The sequence below is a fragment of the Balearica regulorum genome, chromosome 5 (assembly GCF_011004875.1).
Source record: "Balearica regulorum gibbericeps isolate bBalReg1 chromosome 5, bBalReg1.pri, whole genome shotgun sequence".
Taxonomy (NCBI): Eukaryota; Metazoa; Chordata; class Aves; order Gruiformes; family Gruidae; genus Balearica; species Balearica regulorum.
The window spans coordinates 43,055,812-43,076,090 of NC_046188.1; the positions used below are offsets into that span (position 1 = coordinate 43,055,812).

Below are 20,279 nucleotides of genomic sequence, written 5' to 3' on the forward strand. Positions count from 1 at the left end.
AAGGCTGAATTTACAGTGGCTCCTCAGCTTAATAGCTGAACTTTTGACTATTGTTCTAAAGCTTCTTCTGTCCCTCAACTTATGTTCTGACTTCTGACCTCGCTTTCTAGTTCAGTTCCTGTCCTTGTCCTGCATCCAGTTGCAGCCATTGATCCTAACCACTGGGCATGACTGTTTATGCCCTGGTCTTTCTTTTAAAAAAATCATCTGACCAGGACTGAGTTTTCCTGGTATCCTACTGCTTTATTCTCAACCCATTGTCATCCTCTCCCAGCCGTGGAGAGTAAATACATATGTGCAGATTTCTGCATCGCTGTTCCTAGCGTAGCTGGGGACATTCCTGTGTAACAGTGGGAGGTATTATTTATCTTGATGCACTGACCGTCTTGTCCCCATCTGTGTTCTCCCCAGCTTCTGGCACATGGTCAATTCTTTATCCCTCAGCTCTCTTCCTTTTTATTCATATATGAAGGCACATTTTAATACTTACTTAATTGACGTCAAATAAAAATGACTCTTATGCTGAAATAAGAATGTCTAGAGAGGGATTTTCTCCCCTTAGTTTTACTGGGAAAAACATTAGGTAAGACCTTCACTAGACAAGTACATGTTGGTTTGAGATATTTTGATTGAAAAAATGTCTGTATGAGCTTGAACAGAAATAACCAGTTTTAATTCTTACAACTTTTACTTCAATGCAAGTTTGTTTATGGTCCCCAGATGCTGGGTGAGGTTCATGTGAAAGACTCTCAGGGTGAGTTTGTGGCTCTTTGAGCTCTGATGACAACACGATGCTTCATCTCAGCCGTAACAGAAAAGTAACTGTGATCATGAGAATTGTGTCAGCCACAGGCGAAGGGCTAATGCTGCAGCAGAACTGCATTAAAGACATTTTCTTTGGCTCACTGGCACTTGAGGAGGAATTGTAAACAAGCCACTGCATGGAAGCCAGTGCACAAATAGGTAGACAGTAGCTGATATTGTCTGGATCCTGCAGATGGGAAGTTAGTGGCTTTACTGCTGTACTTCTGGCTTGGCATTCGTTATGCTTTGTGCATTAGCACAAAGATTCTTGCAGAGCAGGAGTGACTGAGATTTGAAAAGGTATTGATATGAAATAATGGGGAGCAGAATCAGGTGCAGAAAAGGGGGAGGAAGGATCAGTGTTCCCTTTCTTCATCCCAGCAGGATTTGTGTTTGGAAGACTGTCAGGAGAGCTGTGAATGAGTTTTCCACAGACTGACTCCAACTGGCTAGGTGAGGTCACTGGGCTTTTGAAATGCTTGAGGTAGTGGTTTTAAACAAGTGACTACCTCAACACAAACAGGAATAAAGCAATCTTGTATAGTCTTGGTCATACAGTGACCACTTTGTTCTGCCTTCCCTGCTCACAGTGAAATGACTTGGCTTCTTAAATTGGAGACTTTGCAGCCCTTCGTGGTCATCCACCCCATCTGAAGGCTGCCTGAGTCTGCATTGCAGATGCTCTGTGCTTCTGTTCTTCCAGAACTGAATTGATATTTTCAGGTTTTAGAGTGAAAGTATTGAAGCTTTGGTGAAAACAAATAGCTGGAATCAGAAAAATCTTTCGATTTAACCCTGACCCTGCCAGCATGTGGTCCAGTACAAGTCACTGAGGGGAAACTCCCTGCATCCCAGTTGATAGAGAATGAGCCAGCAGCTGGGAAGCTTGCTGAAACCAGATGCCTTGTGGTAGCAGTGCCATGGTTACAGTTGTACGCTGAAAGGAGTTTTAATTGGGATGTATTTTTTCCCTTTTGAAAGAAGGTGACTAGCCAGGGACAGATTACACATAGATTTAGTTCTTGTGTTCGCAAATGTTTCTCTGTAATTGTTGTTTGACTTTTTTTCTTTATAAAAGTTTAATATGAAGTCATTGAGTTTGGGTTAAGGCTGAATTATGTATTGCTTGGCAGTCCTAGTTTTCATTATTGACCAGAGAATTTACAAAGATACATTCCCCCCGTCTGTGAGGTTCCCTCAGAAGTGCATCTTGAGTAAATTGGCCACGGTGTATACTTTTTTTTTTTCTGCTGGATTTAGGATCATCTTTTGTTTGTGTGCATTGTATATAAACTTAAGTGCTGGAGGGTTGGAAACAGACAAGATGAATGGGTCATTTGTATGAACTGGCAAACACAAGATTTCCTCCTTCACACACTATGCCTCTGTTAAATGTTCTGCTATAACAAAGAAAGATGAGATGTTTGGTCTGTGTGGTGTATGAAGGCTTTCTCAGATGCTAAGCACTTCAAATAAGTAAATAAAGCAGAAGTTTCAAGTACAGACCTTACTTATGAAGCAGAATGATGCTACACATGCATCTAACACAAGCCTGCAAAAGCAAGGAAACGAAAAGCAGAGTCCTTGTTAGGTGGTTAAATAGCAGCTTTCCAATAGTGGCTCAGAGCCCTTTGCCATCACCATACTCCTGGTGGATTATACTGGAGGTGGGGTACAGTCACTGAATCCAACTGCTTCAAAACAGGTTTGGGTTTTTTTGCTTTCTTTCTAACGAGCAAAAAGGGGGAAACCCCATCTTTTACCAACTCTTTCATGCAAAGAACAAGTGCCTGAAAGTTTTAAACGTTGCTCTCATTTCCCCCTCTTTCCTATCTCTCCCTTCCTACTTCATATTTGATTTCTGGCGAGACAGGGTCAGTCAGGCCCATTGCTTCCCCCCATGAAATATTGGTGTCTTTCTGTAGTGCAGAGGAGAGCTGCTTGGGCGAGGGGAAACCTGTGGCCCCAGCTCTGCACACCTATTTCTGTCTGCCCGCAAGCTCCAAGAGGAGGGCGTTAGTCATACCTAGGCCCAAAATAAATGCTTTTTCCCTTGGGGACATTGCCCTGAGTCATCAGGACAGTTCCACGTTGCCCTAGACCTGCCTCAGAAGGACACCGCCGCACTTTGGAGCAAGGCCACAGTCTTGCTGACTGTGTGGGAGCCAAGTTTCCCACTGCTGAGGTATAGCTGCCTCCCAAGAGGAACATAGCAGCTGTTTTATGACAACACTATTCGACAAAACTACTTTTGCTAATAGTGAAGGGTTGCGTTTCAGCATAGTATTAGTATTTCTTCCCAAACATGAAATGTAAGTGCAGCCTATATATCTCCTGGGTACTGATGAGAGAGTAACTCACACAGACTAACTTTCTGCACTGAAGAACACTGGCAATAGGCTGTGAAATAAAGGCGGTTTTGGGGTTGTGCAGCTCAAAGTAGTGTATTTCACAGTAGGATGCGTAGCGTCTCTGGGAGTTGCACAACATTGCATGGACCAAAGGTATATTCATGGACACGTTGTGGGCAGCATCATACCTTCCGCATCATGCGCTGTTCTGTCTCCCCACCTGCAAATAAGCTTTTTTTAGCCTTTGTGGCTTTAAGTATCTGGTAGTTTGAGATGACTTATCTGCAGTTGGCGTTGTTTTGTTGGCAGCCTTGTTGGAGAGCAGCTGTTCTTCCCTCCCCATCCTATCCCAACCCACTTGCATGTCAACTGCAGGGTATGTTGTCTTATCAGTCATCTTGGAGAAGGGGTGGTTTGAATTATTTTCACCAGAAACTTTGTGCCTGCTACAGTTTTCAGTGAGAAAAATGTTCATAATTCCGCCATAGATAGAAAAAGGTACTGCCTTCCCTTGGGATGTCCAGTAGCAGCAAGATGCTTCAGGATGTATTTTCTTACCCTTTCACCTCAGAGGCTGGCTGGCCGATTTGCCGAGTTGTGTAAAAAGACAAGGTGATCACCATATGCTTGCATTGTTCTCCTCTGACTGTGTTTCCATTCCTTGTGTTCTTCTAAGGATTAAATTTGCACGCAGCTCAGTATGCATGTTATTTCCTGCTTCCCGCAGATGTGAGCCCAGCAGAATAATACATATGACCCAGGTGTCTGGATACCCTGGTAACAGGACCTAGATGGGTGGGTTGTATGCTGGATGCACCAAAATCTCACATTTTCAAATATCCGATCCAGTAATTTGTGAAATGCCTGTGAGTCCAGAGCCTGTGAGATGTGAGCTTTACGAGGTGATAGTGCTCACCAGAGAATAGCTTACAAGAGGATGAGAGCTTTCTCTGAGAGAAAACACTGGGAAAGGAGCATGTGCAGTATATTATCATGCTCAGTAGGAACACATATTTTCTGGAAATTTGAGCTAAGTAGAGCTAGAAGTCAGTTGTGTTAAGTCATCCAAACAGGGTTATGTCACCTGGTTAGGGATCTTATGACAAGCTGAGCCACATGGATTTTTTAACTCATCACAAGAATCAGGACTTACACTTTAATAAATAGCTTGCCAATGGGTTGATTTTGATTAAAGGTGTTTCTTTTGCCATCTTTGAGGTCAGCAGGGGCTAGGAAGAAAAAGGTATAAAATGGAGGGACTTGGAGCAGTAGATTGAGTCAAATATAACACAGGTAGGTAGCATGCCTCATTTAGAAATCAGGGTGTGCTTAAGTCGCAGACCGCAGCAGTCTCTCTATTGCCAGTTCTAGGCTTCTCTTGAACATACTGCCAGATAATCAGTTACTGCCAGCAGAGAGCTTAGAGCATGGCTTGCGGGCTGAACGTCGTGATGAGGCTGGTATGCATCACGCTGTCTGCTGGTATGAAGACATTATGGTGTAGAGTAGAGTGATCCCAATTACTCCTCCTCCCTTGCTGCCCTACCTCTGAAATTAAAGGCTGCTGCTCTAACCCACAGTTCACTCTGATTCTTCTCCATGTGGATTTCAGGACTTTCGCATCTAATTGTAAGATAAGGTTTTATCTCATGCCAGCCACCTGCATTATTCTGCTCTTGTGAGCATCACCAGTGAAAACCACCAGTTGGACCGTAATCTACACAAAACCTCAGCAGGTAGGGGCACTCCTGCCACTCTGTTCAGGCAGGAATGTCATCCGCCATCAGCATCTTCATTCTTGTTTCTTGAGATCTAGCTGGGGCTACACAGCAACAATGAAAATCTCAGGAAGAGCGGAAGGTTTTAGGCAAGCTTTCAGCAGAATGATAGAGGTTTGGCTTAACTGGTGTTCAAATGGCTTGTCCCGCTTCCCTTGCATCTCAAGAGTTTCCTTGTTTTGTAATGTGAGACAGCTAGGCCTGAAGTTAACCCCCAGGATTTTTGAGGTTTGGGGACTTTTTCTTCCCCTGGCAAACTTGTGAGGAAAGATTCATCAGAAATATTATCCATTGGCTGTCACTTAGTAGAAACTATAATGGTAGGTGATGGTAATAGCATTGGTTTGAAACTAGTAGGGAAACACAAGTCTAGCATATGGAGATCTGAATCTATGGAGTGATGGAGCTGAGGAACATGAGGCGTTCAACTAGTTTTTGAGTTGAGGGCTCAGAGTTCAGGTTTTACAGCATCAAGCTGTCTTGGAATTTGGCTGCAGTAAGCAGTTAGTGCTTCAATACAGAAATTTCCAGCTAATCTTTTTTTCCTACATTTGCTGGGCAGACTGCACTGAGTCAGCTCAGCCCGGTCCCCACTGTGCAGCGGCTGCAGCCAGTCTCACTCCATCACTTTTAATGAAACTGAGTCTCTGTGGTTTTCACTAATTTACTCATACGCAAGAGAAATGAGGAATTATTTTCCTGTCTCTCTGATAATGAATGAGATATGAAAGAGCTTCATGGCCAGTAAGCACCCTGGAGGGACTTGGGTTTGTCAAAATGTGCAAGGCGTCTTCATCAAAGTAACAAAATGATTTTCTTTCCCCTTACTCTATGAAGTGCAAATTCACATGACAACAGCCAGAAACGTGCCCAGTTTTGCTTAGACAATGGAATTGACTTTGAAAAACTGAACATGTGGCAAAACTGATAACATCTTTTGCAGTGGTATTTTTCAGAGGTGTATCATGCAATAATAAACGCTTGCCTGAGGCAGACTTTAATGTGGGGCTTTTGCTGTAGTCTGGCTTGGTGTCTGCACTGTGAACCCCCACTTGCACAATATAGTGTGGTGCTCTCAGAGCACAGCGTGGGCAATAAACATGTTTCCTTCAAGGGATGTGTCAAATTTTGTTTACCAAGAATTCCCATTTCTGTTTGCTGCCTTCCTCAAATGTACTTTGTATACATCAGAAGGACAGAGATAAGAGTTTACAGAAGATTAAACAGGCACAAACACATTAAGAGAGACAGTAAGGGATGCAAATTGTTAAACAAAAATATTAAAGTCCACTTGAGATGTCTTCAGGGCTTTTCAGTACCCAAGCTTAATAAAATTAACCAACTATTGCAGCTTAGCTTCTGTGCTTAGCGTTGCTATCAGAAGCAATCAATAGGAAATCCAGCCTTATATGGTATGGTTTTGGGGTACAAATTGTAGGTTCTGCTCTGCAGTGGACAACAACTCCCCAGGAATATTGTCAGCCATGCAATTTCAACAAGGTGACTTATCACAGTGCTCCTTAGTGCACTCCTGTTCTTCAGCTTTTTCTAAAATGCAGTCTTCTTTGAAAGGAAGACTAAATAATTTGAACTATTACTCCGGTTTCATATGTAAAAACAGACAGTGTTGGTAGAAATACAGACCTTGAAAAGTGAGCTGAACACTTGTTAGTCCAAAGATTAAATTAGCTGTCCAAGAGAGAATTATCGCCCTACTAACCTCTCATTGAAATCTGAAGGGGTACAAATATTTTTTGCTGTTTGTTGAACATATGGTTATTCAGTGGTAACAAATAGTCACTGAATCTACGATTTAAACAATATTGCATATTAATTGAATATTGTGTCGATAGCGTGCAATTTTAGAGTCACTCAGAAGACCTCTCCCGTGTACTTACTACTTCACTTTGATTTTAGCATTTCCTGGGCTCTTAAGCATTTGTAATACATCAATTCCCATGGCGTTCCCAACTTTTCATCCCCCCCCGGGAGCCTGTGACTGTGGTGGAAAAGGGGAGTATCTTGGTGCTGAGGTCTTTGTCTTCTGGATGTATGCTAGATACTGATGGGGTGTGATGCTATTTCAGATTTGTCCAATTTTTGTGATTTTATTGCTTGTACCAGGTAGAACCTGCAGGCTCCAGGACATTCAGGAGCCTGTTGTGGTGCGAGCTTTGCACACTCATGATAAGACACAGTTTCTGGTCCAAAGAGCATCTCTGTGTTCTAAGATGAAACCCATCACGTGCATGCAACAAGGAAGCAGAGGAGAAAAATCAAGATAATGATGGGAGAAACACCTCAATATGTGGACTGTCTTTCTGCATCTTTCGCCAGTTCAAAATCCATTTTTTATATGACTGAACTATTAATAATATTCAACCCCATTCGCAAAGAGGAGCATGTCTCCAGTGCCTCCTTCTGTATGTGCAACAACTAGCGTCCCAGCAATTTGTGTCCTGCAGTCTGTGGCCCTCTAGAATGGAGCGTACAGCACAAGCTCTTCTGAGGAGAGCTGAGTAACGTCACGTAACATGAAGGAAGCTCCATTGCTCCTGCAATTTATTAGCTTTCCTCTTAACCTAGCCTCATCCTAAAAAGCAGGTCTGAGGAAACGACTCCTTTGAGGCTATTTGGGCTCTTGTGTGCTGAGCTGTGGTTGTGTCTCTGGCCCGTGGCCCTTGCGAGGGATGGCTGAGCAGCAGAGGGATCTACTGAGGCGTTTGGCTGGTGTCGGCAGCCGGACTCTCCCTGGACACCTGTGCCCTATCAGTACACATCAGCAGACTGAACAGACTTGCACCTGGCGACCTTTAAGAAGTGATCTCTGAGGTTTTATTTCCCTCACAGCCAGGTCCTGAGCGATAGACCTGTCACCTGCGATACCTCTTGCAAAGCTGTGTAGGTATGAGTTTGAATTCCAGTGCTCTACACGACATCTGTAATTCATCGCTCCTTGTAAGTAAAAAGTTTGCGCAGTTCCTGTGCTGAATGAAGTTCTCTGTTAATCAGGAGCATGAAATATATCTCACCTATAGAGTTCCTCCAGATAAATATTCGAGTCATTAAGAATGCATTACATGGAGCAGAAGCTCCAAACACAGTTTCCACTGCTGTGGGTCCTTTATCAGCAGAAAGAATGATTCTAAAAATCTATTTAAAATTAACAAAAAGAATCATTAAGCAGAGTAAGATTTTTAAAAATGCACTTTCAAGCTGGGAAACCACCTCATTTAGTATAATGAGCGAGCAGATCCTTGGGCCCTGAAGAGAAGCAAATTGAAACAAAATGGCTCCAGCACTGACTTGCATAATGATGGACTGAGCACGTGTCCTGGCATGTAATGATCCCATCTTTCCCACGGGGCTTCAGAAAACAGCGTTTATTGTGACAGAAGGCTCTGTCCGGGACACTGTTTTCATCAGGAAGAAGAAAAGGCCTGGTAACAGTATGAATATGGAGTGGAAGAAGAGGAGGAGAAAAGTTAGCGAAGTTTAAGGTCACAAGCACTGGAGAGGAGAATAGTGACAGTGCTCACAGGAGTAGAGCAGGAGGCAGGAAAAGGAGAAGGGCTCGAGGGACGGCACATCTGGGAGGAGGGATGAGTTGGGGTGGTTGCTTCCAAAGAGCAGCTGGTTAACTGGGTTAAGAATGAATGGGTAATCCCTGGTGGGATAACTAACCCTCACATGATCCCTTCCCAGTCCTGAAACCCTTTCCATCTCCTCTTTCCAAAGCAGCACAAAGATGTTTTGAGAGAGAAGGAACCGACCCACCAAAAATATAGTTGTGCAGCACCGATGGCAGCAGGTGGATGTAATTGTACCAGCCCCACGATCTTCTGCCTTTGTTGTGTAGCGAAGGGTTTCCTTAAGTGGGAGGAAGAGTAGTAGGCCAGTTTCATTCTTGGCCTTTCTGCTGAAATGTCAGCTACAGATAAGAGAGTGTTGAATGACCACATGAGATAAAGAGTAATGAGATGTTGATGCCATCTCCTGAGAACTGGACTGGATCTCTCAACTGCTGTTTCATATTTTCTGTGCTGGTTCATAGAAGTTACTGGGCAGCTGTGAAACATAAATGGAGCAGTGGATCTCAGCTGACAGATGCTAGGATTTTCCTCTGCCACCCCCAAAATCCTTGGAGGTCTCGCTCCATTTGTAAGTTCCAACTGCTACTTAGTCTGTTCTGGCTAAGTAGGTTTAATGGGTCACTGTGCAGAATATTGCCCTGTAGAAAAATCACTTGGCCACTTTGCAGGTACAGTCTGGAGAGTGGAAAATCCTTAATTAATGACCCGCTTTGTGAGCGGGGCAGTGGGATTGCTTTCTCCAGAACATCAGTCAGGTCGCCCAAATGAAGAAACGGTCACAGCATAGGTAATTTAAAGCTAGATTGCTACCTTTTATGGTAACATCAGAAAAAGTACAACTGTCCTCATCCGTGCTAGCTAAGAATTCAGGAAAAGCACGGGACTGATGTAGCAACTGCATGCGTACTCATCAAAACTTGGTGGTCCCAGTGGAACGAGGGTGTGCACTGCCTGTTCTGCGTGCAGCCTGCCTGCTGCCTGATCCGTCATCCATTCTCTTTCATCTATCATTGTGCATGGGAAGCAGGGAGGCTCTTTGCTCCTCTGTCTGCGGCTTCTGTCATTTTTTTTTATTATTGCACACTGTCAAAATGTTGTCTCTCCCCGCACCTCCCTTTTGCCTGTCTCCCTTTGGAATTTGTGCTGAAAGATAAAAGCAACACCATCTTTCCTGGCTACTGAAAAGGCAGAATGTTCGTTCTGACATGCGCATGGCCTGTGGAGGCACAGAGATCACACTGGGGACGAAGAAGAGAATATTTGGGTGTAGAGAAGCCATCTGTTTCTCTGGCTAGAGCATAGCCTACCTTCTTGTGGGCTCTGGGGGGTTTGCTTGCTGAAAGAGCACCTATCACCTTGTTTACCTAAGCCTCCACTCTGCCACTTGAATGCATCTGCGATCCAGTCCAGCACAATATTACCAGGCAACACATCAACCTTATCTGTAGGTAAGGACACTCAGATCTGTGTTTCATTCTCCTGCAAATCTCCACTGGCCACAAGACTGTCCTGTCCCCTAGCTAAAGCCTTTCCTGAGGCACACATGAGTGTCTGTCCCTGCGTTTGCATGGAATGCAACTTTTGGAGCCAGCTCTTTCCTTACTGGAGTCTCATTTCCAAGGCAGAGACTCCTTCAAAATCACCTGAAGAGGAGGAGGGGCTGCGGGAGCAAGCTGATGTTGGCATTCAGTGTCAGGGCCCCTGGAAGAACCAGCAGACTCTATAGCTGTCTGAGGGTAATGCTGGGAACTGCAAGGGAAACTGTGGCCTCTTGAAATACTGGTCTTTCTGGCAGCTTTGCAAATTAACAAGATTTTGAGTGGGGAGTTATCTTCACCTCTGATGCAAAATGAGATTTGTGTGTCCCCTCACATGTGTCGCCATCCCTGCCGCCCTGGGCAGGAGCTGTGTTGATGAAGAACTTGTTAAGAAATAAAATCTCTAACGTGACTTTTGGTATCTGACCAAACTCCCTTGCTTTTTTTTCCCCCCACCTTTTTTTTTTTGACTCTCTGCCTTGTTTATATTTTCAGTAATTGTTAGAAAATGTGCATCCTTCCATGTTTAAATACATTAAGGCTGGGCTGTGATGAAAGGGACTGAAATACCTTTAGTGCCACATTGATGTTGCAAAGCACCTGAATGTAGCAGGTAGATTTTCAGCTTTCCAGCACTCTTCTACCACCAGGACCTTTGGTACTGGAGAGGAATATGTAACTCCGGCTTCAGATCTAAGGATACTGCCAGAACTCCAGTGTTACTGTTTGGGATTCCTCATGCCTCTCCATCCAAAGCGCCATCCTAAATCTGGTTGGATCCTGAGGTCCTCTCAGACGTTCAGGTCTCTTTTCAAACAAGGTGAGCTGTTGAAACCTGGTGCTCTGGTTGGATTTCAGCACGTGCGGTTCTGACAGCATCCCTCTCTCTGCAGTTTCAGCTGGATTCTCTTTACTTCCTTTCCTAAATGTTTGTGTAATGGTGTTATGTCTGTTCCCTCACACATCAGAGACCACTGGAATTTAGGGTTTATAAATTGCTTTTTTTTCTTTTCCCCAAGTACTCTCTGTATTCAGCACTGTTCACATTTTGTCATTTGAGTGTCTTTAGAAAGGCCACTACATTTGTGTTGTGGGTTTTTTTATAGTAAATTCTTAATTACTCCAGTACTGTTAGCATAAGTCACGGAAAGTATTGATGTCCCAAAGATTTGCTGCAGCCTTAGGAAGAGAAAAACCACCCTGTTCTGTACCATCCCACCATGCGTGTCCCAGCAGTTCAGCTGCAGTGCCAAACTGTTGGCACCCCACAGTGTGATCCCAGGTCAGCCCCAACGCTGACCTCCTGCAAAAAGGATTGCCAGCAGCCGGTGTAGCAGGGCAGGATTAGAAGAGGAGTGGATTATGTGAGTACAGGCTAAATGTAATTGATAAGCAGCGAGAAAATGGAGTCTGCCTGAGCTTGGAGGAAGGAGTGAGCAGTTCTAAACCAGGAGTTTTTCCTGTTTCCTGAGCAGGTATGGGGCTTCAGTTATTCTGCAGTCACAGTCCTGGCTCCCATTTGAAGACAGTGAGATATTCTGTTTAATATCCTTGCAGTTTGGGAAATCGAAGGTTTATCACTGTTCTTGAAAATAAGAATTAATGCAGTTGCTTCTATAGTGTCAATTAAATCCTCTGTTTAATTCTGGGAGCCAGCTGGAGATGTTTGTGACAGACACTTTAGATGTACTTATCTTAATGCATCTATCTTCGCTGTTGCTCGTGTTTTCCCACTCTCTGGTGCCTTATATCCCAAACAGCTACTTCTGAGGATGTTAGCACTTTCTGATCCCCCACGTTCACAGCCTTCTTGTTCAACCCCTCTCTTTGATCTCAGACAGAAAACTCCATTTAGTTGTCTAAATATCATGAAGCCCGGGGTGGTCTCATTCTTACCTATGGAAGAGAACAGTTAAAGAGCTGATTTAAAACTGCCCAACTGAACAGAAACTTAACGTTGGTTGTTAGAGGGTTACTGTTCCTTCTTTTTGTGTCCAGGGGTAACAGTTAGGGATGAGAGTTGTTAGTCTAAGATTTCTAGATGTTGTCTGCTGCTTCTTGTAAAGCTTGCCATTCCACACAAGGCTTCTGACGCAATTGCTGCTGGGATCTGCCCGTTACCTGCATTGGTAGTCTCACTGAGCTTTTAGGAAAACCTTTTGCCAGTGATAGGGTGAGGAGAGCTATTAGTGTTTGGGTTTCTTCATTTAATGCAAATTCTGGTTTTTCCTGCTGCTGGAGCATCTGTCCTGCTTCTTGCCACAGCTGCAGGCCAGGTAGAGGCGAGCGAAGGCTAGCATCCAGGGAGCAACGTTAAATTCAAACTGAGGGCTCTGATTCATGATCAAGCTTGTCTCTGTCCGTCAAACTGGAATAGCTTCTTGTATGTGTGTTCTTATCCAGCATGAGGTAATTTGATTGATTTCACTTTCCAGTGAAAGAGGATTACTGGATTTGTGTTACCTTACCTTGCTTTTCCCGCTGATAACCACCACCCACAATGCAGAACTCGACAGTTACCGAATAGCTGCCCAAACCACAGTACCATGTGAGTCTGTAACACTGTGTGTTTATGAATCTTGAAACTTTGCAGTGACCAAATGATAATTTAGCAAATGAAGGTGATTTTTTTTTTATTCCTTTCTTTCTAAGTTAACCTCTGTTTAAAACTTTTCTGACGGTAGCTTTGAAAAGCTTTGCAGACTTAGCCAACTTACAGTATTCAGAAATATTGTTATGATGACAGCTAATTCCTTGAGCAATGTGATTTTCATCTGTCTGCTTGCTCTTCTTGCAGAGCTCCAAGGTGATCCATAGCTGTGAATGCAGAAGCCTGATCAGTCACGCTTTCCAAAGAGCCCATCCAGGGCTGTCTGGACAGAACCGAATGCCCTTTATTTAGCGCTTTGCATAGCAATAGAAAAAATGAATGAAAGGAAAGCCTAGTCTCAGCATGTTCTCTGGCAGTCAGTTAAGTCAGAGTAGCCTGCACTGTCAACACACATCATGGAGCAGGGAGAAGTTAGTGCTCTCTAATCACTTTGCTAGTGTTCAGGCTTCCACTTTTTGCCTAGACTTGACTCATTGGAGTACTTGTCAGCTGGCCTAGCTAGCTTGTCATGTTATCTGTTGTGTCTCTTTGACCATTCTGTCTCCCTTGCATGAATGACAACTCTTTAATTAGGATATTATAGGAGGATGGACCTGGCTGCAGGTCTCTGTTAGAAGCATTACCACCCATTCTCGAGATGAACAGCTACAGTGCCTTATTTCCCAACAGCTCATGTAACAGGAGCTAACTTTTCCAATGAGACTTTTATTTTTTGATGAAGAAAACACTCTTTTCCTTTTTTTTCTTTTCTTTTTTCCCTCCCAGGGAGATCTGGTATTAAAATATTCAGCTGTCTGTCTCATTTCTTAACATGCAATTTGTCAGGAAGTGAGTTTCCATTAAATTCTTGATAATTAGCATACTTGGACTTTGATAGACATTTTTCTTTTTTGCAACAATATTTTTTTTCTTAGCTCATTATCTGCATGCAAGATCAGTCAGCTAAATTCCTGTCTATCAGACATCTCTATCTTGGCTCATTTTTAACCAGTTTGAGGTCCATAAGCATTGCAATGAATTACTGCACCGGATCTCAGATTTTACATGGGACATAGGTAAAATGAGTTGGGAAAACTCTGCCTAGAACATGCTAAATGCTTTCTCCTTCCATGCTATCTGTTTTGAAATTATACTTTTCCTTGTTTTCTATGCTAAAAAAGGGGAGCAGGAGTTCAGGCCAGTCAGCAGTGGGGTGGTATCTGGAGAGCCCCCTAATCCTTTAAAACAGGGTATTTGGTATTCAGTCCCCCCTTCGGAAGGGACTGGCAGGACTTAAGGCAGCCTCTCTATGTACGTTATGCTTAGTTCTAGCTAGGCTTATTGAGCTCGTCACTATCGCAGGCACTGGATTCAACTAATTTTTTATTATTCATCACAATGTGTTCTTTGACTAAATTGAGTTTTCCATTGCTATTGCAGCTGCTTTCTCAAAAGAGCTGGTTATAAATGCACGGCCTCTTTTTTTTCCTGAACATACTGCTTAAGGAGCACATGGACATTGCTGTATTAACATAAAAATCTCTTCTTGCTTAGTTACTCATCCACTGGCCTTTTTTCCTGTGGGTGGCTGTTGTAAAAGAGCTCTTGGAAGTACAAACACTGCTGCAAGTTCTCAAGTAGTTCTGTCCAACAGCTTGTCGAGATGTCAGAGGAGAAGACAGCTGCGGCAAAAATCCAAGCCCTTACCCCAGATGACATCCATGGCAACGTCCAGTATGTTTTGCCCCAGGGTAATGCTAAAGTAAATTATATATTAAAACTGAGGTAGGGAAAGTAGCAAAGAGGTAGCTAATCCCACTAAGCCATGGGCTAGAGAGCTTTTGGCCATGAGCAGGGAGTGAATCGATCACAGCTGGCCGCAATGGGCCGTCCGGTCACATTAACTTCAAAGAGGTTCTCAGCAGCTGTGGGTTCTCTCAGGCACACTAATACCATCCAGGAGCAGAGAGAGGAGGAAAGTGATGCTCAAAGGGGGCAGACTGGGTTGCCCTCTTAACATTAGTGAAAGGAGATTAAGGGAGAAGTAGGAATTGTCATGGTTCTGCATAAATACATTCTTCCGTGAAGGAGTGTGAAGACTCTGGGGCGCTCTCACAGCAAGGCAGGAAACACGAACTGCAAATGACATGAAAAGCTCTTCTAAAATTCTTTTTCTAATCCATCCTCACTGTTCATGTGCACTGCAGTCCCAGTGCTTGATGTCAGCTACTGTGTAGCTCCCACCTTGAAACCAGGGCAGGCAGGGAAATGGCATTTGGAAAGTGAGCCAGGCTCTGCGTGGCCTGCTTTATGTCCCTTCGGTCTGGAGTGCAGATGGAAGCATGAGCCAGCTCTTTGGACTTTCCTGGCCCCAAGCAGCATGGCTGCTGATGGGCCGCAGGTCCCCTATTTGCAACTGATTTGAATCTTGTGCACTTCAAAGGTACTGCCTGCGAAAGATAATCCCTTGCTATGCATCAGCCCATGGCTTTTGGCAGCCTGACTTTAAAGGAGGTAGAGCAAACTTTGAAAATAATACCAGCGGGTTTTGTTTCCTATCCCTCTTTTCCATACCCAGACCTTGCTCGTACTGCTGCCTAGTTAGTGTTGAGAGAAAGCAAGCATATGGAAATCAATGCAGAAGTTGAATGTAAGCTGAAGACCAAAGAGTCACACCATGACCTGACCATAGTTCAAGGACACTTGCTCCTTTGGGAGCCCTCATTCTGTGTGGGCTACTTGGACAACAGGGCAAGGAGAAGAACGTAGATTAACAGGGCTTGAGTGTTTGCTGTTGAATTATTCCCTTCAGATACAAATATTGATGCAGGACAGTGGCTGAGGCCATCAGACTTCTGGTTCAGGTAGGCAAGTCACTTAAAAGCCACGTGGCCGAAAGGTTAGCCAAGGATAAGAGCAAGCTGCTTTCACCACCAAGGTGGCTGCAAGCCACCATACACGGGCGTAAGGTTGCAGGCAACTTGTAAGTGTGGTGCTGAGGGAGCTGGCTCGCAGCTGCTGGCTAATCAAAGTCAGCGCTCTTCCCTTCTCTCCTTCAGAAGGGGACCCTGTCCTCGTTTCTAAGCTGCTGCAAGCCGAGTGGCTGCTTTTAATAGAGTGTGCACAGAAGATGGTTGTAGGCAATTGAATTAGGGTTGCGTTATTAGTCCATCTGTGCAATATGCTCTGTTTATTGACAATCTGGTTAGAGTGGCTGGAGCTTGTTAAAGGTAAAGTGTTTCCTACTGTTGAATTTTGGGAGTTGTCCACCTGTTAAGAGGAAGCAGCGCTAGAGAAAGGGCTCTCTTTAGACTGAAAAGGGGCTGGGTGTGAATAGTCTGCACTATTTTTCTGCCTTGGGGGAAGGGGGAAGGGTTGCACGGGAAGGGATCATCAGATAGCAGGATTTCGCTCTGCAGTTCGTTGTGATGTGCATGCTCCCGCTCCACCCGCCTGCGGCAAGGGGCAGCTGTTGGCGTGTGGGATTGTATGCGGGGCTCTGGGGAGAGCTCTCACTCACTCACATTTCTAAAAGTTGCCCGGTAGGATCTGATCTGTGGCAACCATAAGCCGAAGTCAGTCTCCTAATGTCATTTGGTCTGCGAGGTATCTTTGTGAACGAAACACGTGTGAATCAGAGGGAAGAAGCGTGTGCTGTGCTGTTGGTTCAGGAAGGTGTGACATGACTTTTGCAGCAGGTTTTCTGTGCATGTGTCAAGCTCTTGCCTGTAACAGTAGCCTCCCTGTGGTATTTGAGATGGAAAGCTTATCTTTAAGGATGATCACTAAGAGAGTAGGGAACAAATACAGCAATTGCTTATGCAACAAGTACATTGCTTTTTGAAGATAACAGGTGCATACTGTTGCCTGGGGAATAGAAAAATGGCCAGAATCATAACTCTCTACCAAAACCGTGATGCTCATTCGGGCTTATGGCTTCCCTGGAATCCCGTATTTCAGAGCTTGACTGTCAGTGCACTCCCATTCTGCTCACTGGCATCAGATGTTTATTCTTGTATACCAGAGCTATCCGTAGTGGTCCGGTCACATATCTTGTAAATAAACTTGATGGGTCTTTTTCAGTATTAGGTCCTAATAAGTGAGCTCAGTCGTTGCACATTACGACACAACACAAAATGTCTTTGGTACCTGTATCTGTTTATAGGTTCATAGTGAAAACCCCATGTGGAGAAGCAGCAGCGATGACTAAAGAGGGTGTGGGAGTGACTTAAAAGAATAGACATTGAAAAGCTAAATAGGTGTAACTTGCCTACAAAGCAATTTATAAGATAAGCTATAACTGTATTTAGAGTTTCAAAGTAACAGGAAGAGGGATAATTGTTTAGGGTGATCTAATGGAGATTAAATTTAAGCAAAGGATCAAGTATCAGACTTCTTTGTGATAGGGATATATAAAATCTGCACTCTGAATAAAAAGAGCCTCTGTCACTTTCTTTGTACAAAACAGAAAATACTCTCAGTGTATGGAACAACACTGCATAACACAAGAGGTGCGTTTAACCCTTATAAGATGTATATTGTTCTTGCAATGGAGTTACGAAGCAACTTCAATTTCTAGAAGTCCAAGCTCCAAAGCACATCTCTTGAGCACCCCAAGGGTTCTTATTGTGGCTAATTATTTTCAAAAGAATCAGAAGGAGCTAACAGCAAACTCTTACTGAAACTCAGTACACAACTTGGAAAAGTCAGAATTTTAAGCAGTATTGTTTGTACTGGCATGAAGGTTGAGAGGAACCTGGGAACGCTTATCTTCAGTTACCTGACAGTGGCCTGAAGCACCACAGTATGAAAAGAGGAGAACAGTAAGGGTGCATAAAAATTTGCTGTTCTTAAGACAATAGGCATTTCTGTAGCGTGCCAGTCCTGTGCAGGAGCATCTCTCTTCACTGAGAGCTGGGAGACTGCAAAAGTCAGTCCATATGAAAATGAGCAACACAGTTTAGAGACAGTCTGCATTTCTAGAGATCAAACCTTGAAAAGCCAAGGATCACATAAAATGTCTGCATCGCGTATTCATTCTCTTCATCTGGAAGAAGGAAAAGTTTAATAACTGAAAGCTAGACTAGGGAATCCGATCCATCCAGTTACTACAGAGAGAGAAGACTGTGGAATATCAATGCTCTTTGAAATTTGTATCCTGGTAGACCCTGGTGTATTTGTGATGATTTGCAAGTAACCTGACAGTGCATGAAATAATTGTCTTTGTAGATATGAAACAACATTGACATCGACTTTGAAATTTAAATGAAAGAAACACAGTAGAGTTCTTTTTACATGCATAACCTTGGTGCATTGACTTAGTTTTTCTTTATAATAGGTTAATTACTTGAACAGGTATTAGTTAAAGAGGTTTCTATTTTATTATAAAACAGAAACAACCCTGTAAAGACCCGTGTTCTTGAACAGTTACAGTATATTGCTTCCCACCCTGTATGTAAATATGACCTAAACCAAAGTGATTTAATTGTCTGGGAGTAAATAATTGTTATTCAGGAAATGCTTTGTTTGGCCGGTCCTGTTGCCACTGTGAAATGTAAATCACAAAGCAAATAGCAATATAGCCTCATTTGTTTGTGTGCTGTGTGTGGTACACACAGCAAATGCACAAGCAGCAGCTTTGATAGCCGGTTAGAAAGCTCCATTGGTGACCAGTGTCTTTAATGCAATTTCTTAGCAACAAATGGTTGTATTTGAGCAGAAGCTTTCATTGAATAGTTTTTTCCTTTTCAGCATCTCAGGTTTACTATTGTATGGCATCTGCAGCTGAGTAGGGAGTTATTCAATATTAATAGGTTTATTTTATCAGGTAAGGTGTTTATTAAAGAGAGTTCCCTAGTATATGATAAAATCTTTAGTTGAAGCTATGAAGTAATGATAGAGTTTGATGATCCTTCTAATGCATTCAGTACAAAACCATTTCACGTTTCCAACAAAGACCATTGCTGCCCTAATTACAAACTGTTACACTCTAAATAGTAGAATTTAATCTTGTCTGGTCTCAATATCAGCATTTGCTTTATCAGTCTTGTCAGGTGGCATTTGTTTGGGGGGGGGCATTCAATTTCATGCCCTTTTAAGCAATTTCACTGGCAAAGCACATAGATTCACAATGTGTTTAAATGGAAAATGGAAATTCTCGGTAAAAACTTGTTAAAATCTCATTTGAGTTAGCATATAGTCCTCTGTGGGACACGAGTCTGTGTATAATCCTAGCCCTTTCTATAGCAGCGTCATTCAACAGTCCCCTCCGAATTGCTTTGTGGAAGAACATTGGGTTTAGTTTTACATTCAGCACCTGAGTTCCCAATTCAATAATGGAAGTAAATTCACAGTGTAAAATACACAGAATTGAGAACGTCAAGGCAAACCCAGCTGCCAGGTGAGCTCTAGCTGTTAGCCAGAGCTAATGAGCTATGTTGTGTGTAGTTTAAAATCTGTTATTTTCCAGAAATCCAACTCAACAGTTCCATGGTTGGTGTCATTTTTGGTGGAGAGGGAGGACCGGTTGCGTTGCTTTCTGTGGCTTTGCCTGGGTCAGGACGTGCACAGAATCCAAGTGCGCTCTGGGGAAAACATTTTCAAGTCCTGACGGCAGTATACGTGTGAGCACACGGGCAATGAAATAAATGGGCTCTTCTGCTATAAAATGTGGTAGGTTCCCACTGGAGGAATGTGCTTTGCAAGGAGATTGAGTGGTACAGAGAGGCTTTTCTCACACGATCCCAAATTGCCAGGTAATCTGCATGTTCTCCTTTTGTTTTTAAAACTGCTTGACCACAGCTGTGGCGAACGTGTTGCACAGCTGGTATTGTCTGTGGTGCAGATGTGAGGAGTGCCTGTGAGCTGTGGGGGAATATTTGCTTACCAGGATTTCTTACTTTCTCCCCCTTCCTCCTTTTTCTTTCCCCACCTGCAGCACAAGGGAATAAATCAGTAATAAGTGAGAAAATACTGCCTGGGTTTATTGTTTAATTCCCTCAGTGCTTGATTTCTGGAGAACATAGGTTTAGTTTAAAGCAGTCCCTAAGCAACAATCTGGCTTTAATTCATGTTTCCTTTTCTTACCAAGACGTAGGAAGCCCTAGGTCTTCACGGAGATGAGTCTTTCTGATTGAGAATATATCCTCGTTGCCCTTAGGTGTGCTCGGGATGTTTTGTCATTTTGGACAATATTCACCTCTTGGTAATGAGAACCTGACTTCCAGAAGATTCACATTTGGCCTGAAGTCAGTCTTTTTCACCATTTTTTTTTTTTCTCAGAAGTTGTTAAGATGAGGGCAATATCTATCTCCCACTGAGAATCTGGCTATTTCTCTTTAGTGCCTCCATGGGAAATAAAATATTTTGAAAATCTGGCTCCAGTCTGTGCTTGATGAGCAGGCAGAACATACTTCCGAGATTGCTGTTGAGATATCTCATTCCATGTCTTACTGCAGAAATCACTGAAATCAGGAGAGGCAGGAATGCAGCTGGTAATTTGTGCTAGCCAGTCTTTCTAGCTCTCTGGACTTGATGAAAGCACCATCTCAATTTGGTAATACTAACAGCTAAGCCTGGTTTCATTACTGCTTGCACAGACTTTTGTGTAAAAGAGATCAGAAAAA

The 20,279-nt window shown here is 43.4% G+C and overlaps 1 protein-coding gene across 1 annotated transcript in view; it reads left to right on the forward strand.

The window, feature by feature from the left end:
• LOC142602058 (transmembrane protein 263-like) overlaps window positions 1-20,279 on the forward strand; it is a 205,848-nt gene that overhangs the window by 137,243 nt on the left and 48,326 nt on the right. The gene's annotated exons all lie outside the window — the stretch shown is intronic.